Source organism: Morone saxatilis, unplaced genomic scaffold (assembly GCF_004916995.1).
Source record: "Morone saxatilis isolate NCDOM2014 unplaced genomic scaffold, NCSU_SB_2.0 Contig4, whole genome shotgun sequence".
Taxonomy (NCBI): Eukaryota; Metazoa; Chordata; class Actinopteri; family Moronidae; genus Morone; species Morone saxatilis.
The window spans coordinates 13,323,834-13,327,620 of NW_023339984.1; the positions used below are offsets into that span (position 1 = coordinate 13,323,834).

The 3,787-nt window shown below is 39.9% G+C and overlaps 1 protein-coding gene across 1 annotated transcript in view; it reads right to left on the reverse strand.

The window, feature by feature from the left end:
- Nucleotides 1-759, reverse strand: part of vangl2 (VANGL planar cell polarity protein 2) — a 9,188-nt gene extending 8,429 nt beyond the window's left edge. Inside the window, exon 1 of the mRNA XM_035674899.1 lies at nucleotides 406-759. The gene's annotated coding sequence lies outside the window, so the exon portion shown is untranslated. The remainder of the gene's footprint in view (nucleotides 1-405) is intronic.
- Between the last annotated feature and the right edge of the window lie 3,028 nt (nucleotides 760-3,787).

Genomic DNA, 3,787 nt, shown 5'->3' on the forward strand with positions numbered 1-3,787 from the left:
AAAAAAAAAAAAAAAAAAAAAAAAAAACTCAACTCACAAGCGCCTGAGCAAACCAGACTGCGCGGTGTCCATTTGGCCACACAGTGCGTAAAAGTGCACAAATGGAAAAAGTGCGCGGATAAAAAAGAAAGGAAAAGACTCAAAAGTCACTGTGCAAACCGGGAGTACGCGTTCACACCGAGCCAATCTGTGATCGATACGGTTATCTGCCAACTCATCAGTCCACACAGACGAGTGAAGGTGGACAAACAGAGTAATAACAATGTGGGGGGGTGGGGGAGACAAAGTGGTGGCAAATGTTTGGTTTTTTGGGCTCATTTTAACACAAAAGCTCATGCAGAACTCTAAACATGCTCACACACTAACAGCACATTGTTCCCGTAAATCCCTGCAGGAGAGTCTTACCTTTCTACCCAAAAGGAAAAAGGGCTGCGACCCCCGCAGCACAAAGAGCAGACCACCACCTCCACTACCACCCGCAGCAGCAGCGGCAGTTCGGAGCGGATCGTTTCCGACTCAAAATGCCTCCAAATGCTCCAAAATTCACTTTCTCCCGACTCTCGGTTGTCCGCAGTTTCCGCTCTCATTCATAAAGCGTTGTATTCTGTAACTCGACTCCTCGGTGTGGACGCAGTAGAGGTTTTTGGTTCGGGGTGGGTTTTTGTTTTCGGCTGCAAATCGCATCTCAAGTCGAAGCACCGGAGCCGCACAAAAGGCAGCGACACGCAGCTCATCCCGGCGGAGCATCTGCTGAGTGTGTGTGTGTGTGAGAGAGCATCCAGCACCGGCAGAGAGAGAGTTCAAATTGGAGAGAGTATATCCACAGCTTCCGGTGCAGATTTTCAAATTAAAACAAGACATTTTCCAGTGCAACAAAGCTTGCGTGCCTTTAAAAAAAACGCCCTTATCTGCACTCAGTGTACGCACACACCCATCAGTATAGGCGATTGGTGAAATTATTGCTGGATTTTAACAGTTAAATAATGGAAATCTGGAAGGAAATCTGTTTAATATGAGATACAACCTCGATAAATTAGGTGGGATCTTTTTTAAATATAAATCTTAAAGTTTTACCACACACACACACACACATATAGAAAAAAAATAGATTCGGGATATATTTAAACAAATGAATATAACTGCTTATGTACTGAACTTCTGATATGTGTCCTCAGTATATTGAATATTTTTGCAGCGTCAACGGCTTTTATTTTTTGGCTGAGTATGCTCAACTTCCGGTGACATTTCCACTGTAGAAACAGTTCAACACATTCAGGCTTCACCGAGCATGAAACTAAATTAAACCCTATTTTTTTTCCCCTTTCCTTCGACTATCAGAGAAAACCAACAGACCTTTTTCACAGCAGCCATTTTGACACAAAATATTAGTTACCAATGATACTATAGAACCTTAATATCCTTGGTAACACCTGAGTTTACCCTACTATTTCATGTCGAAATGGTGCTGTGAAATAGGTCTGTACTCAGTAGTTATAAACAGATGATGTTATTTTATTGTTTTTTCCTCACTTTTTCCTGCACTGACCCTCCTCATCATCTGTTCTCTCTATCCAAATATATAAAAGTGTTTGCTGGCTTTTTGTTTCTGAACAATTCCTCTCAAACTGCTCAATAAAGAGATTCGGCAGAAGTTGAAAATCCTTAATTTTGGTATAAAATAACGTCGCAAGTTGGACATTTAAGCAATCTGACACCCAAATGATGTTTAAATTCGAAGCAGACTTAAAAAAATGGCATTAAATGGTGACAAATAAATGTAAAGGTCAAAGAGTCACACTCCACATGAGTCGATTTCTTTATCCAGTTTCTTTTTAATCTCACAAAACACATGAATCTGAGACATGAGCTCTTTTTTTCCTTCTGTGCAGCTAAACAATCTCACCAATTTTAAAAACAAGGGAGAAGAAAATAATTTATACATCCTTTTTTTTTTAATCATATCTACAAAAATAAAATCAAATACGAGGACTAAGGCTTTACAGAAAAAAATTAACATATATAAAACAAGTGGGTCTGATCTCTCTATATTACATGAGTGAACAAGGTTTTTTTTTTTTTTTCTTAAAAAGACACAAAATAAAAAGACAATGAGATGATAGTAAAAGACGTGTGTATGCATACAGTAGTTTGCACCGTGCAGGGAAGTTTGTTTGTGCAACATTTTTTTTAAAAAAAAGGAATCAGTTGTAGCTTGTTTTTGTTTGTTTTTTTTTACAGCCGGTTAGGGCTTTAACGCTGATGTCAATGTACAAGATAAAACATATGGGGGAAAAATTAAAATAAAAATAGAAATCATGGAAGATGTAAAGAAACTGAAGTGTAGAGGTAGAAATTGGAGATGGAAAATGCTGTAGTTAGTAGTGGGAGGAAAGAGGAGGGGATGCGTGGGAATGGGTTTGTCGAGGAGAAGAGGAGATCCTGATTCAACCAGCTCAACAAATGACGTGTGCGATGAATGTGCGCCCGTAGCGTTAAAACGGAGGAATCTTCTTACTTTTTTTTGTCTTTTCATGGACAAAACTCCAGTCTCGGGGTTTGAGCTGCTTGAAATTCAGCATCTGAAAAAGGTGTTCCCCCTCCCTCAACACCTCTGAAGAGATACTACACTTTGGTAGAACATTTTCACATTTTAGCACAAATTCATCAAGTTCGTACAGTCAGCTGCTAAAAATCAGCTCTCCTAGCGATCGATAGCTCTCATTTTAACACGCAATTAAATTTTTTGTTCATACGCGACAGCCAAGTTATACCGCTCACCGACGACTACTTTGGTGTGTTTTGGCTAAAGAGTGAAAACCTTCCAACGGGCAGTGAAATATGGTTTTTAAATAGAATCAGTGGCTGGTAGTGTATCAAAAATACTTGGCTCTCGGTTTGGTTCAGTTTGGTAGTGTGTTGTCGGATTGGAAGCTGGTAAAGAGGCTGGGCGACTCACTAAAGCGCTCCTCAGTTAAGTATTTGAAACCAGCTCAAATAAAACAAATTCAGTCCAGTGTGATCCTGCCCAGCTTGGTAAGAGAAAGAAAGAGAAGAAACATTTAAACTGGTACACGTAAGAACTTCTCGAGAAGAAGTTATTTCCCCGTCACAGTTTAAATACGTATTTTTCTGTCTAGTGTGTTAGAATTAGTTCAGGACAGCTGGAGTTTAAGGGTAAAAAGAAAAAAAAAAAAAGGAAAGCACTTGGCTTTAGTGTCAGTCTTTGCTGGTTACACATGCCTCAACCGAGGCATACAAAAACTTTTCTGAACGTCGAGGACATTAAATCACTCCTGAACATGATCCAAAAATAGTGAAAGGAATAGTTTTTTGGGAAATACTCTTCTTGCTTTAGTGTTGGAAGAGATCGATAACGACTCCACGTGCTCGGGCACGGTGACTCCCGTCGTGGCGTGACTGCGAGGTTGCAGAGAGATGTAACATGATGAATTAGTGAGCTTTAGAGGTACTGGTAGGTTAACCTTTGGACAGAGCCAGGCTAGCCGTCTCCTCCCGTTTCCAGTCTTTATGCTAAGCTAAGCTAACCAGCTGCTGGCTCTTTATGTGTACTCTACAGATATAAAAAGTGGTATCGATCTTTGCAAATAATAGTATTTTCCAGGTCAAGCTATTCCTTCAAATTTTTGCTTGATCCGACTGTGCTGCAGTCACAGGACAGTTGGATATAGTGGTTCTTTTCTTTTTACTTGGACCGTCTGCGCAAACTTGAGTTTGTAAAATTACATTTTACAAAGCTTTTCTCAGTAAATAGGAGTTGTTCTGTGCA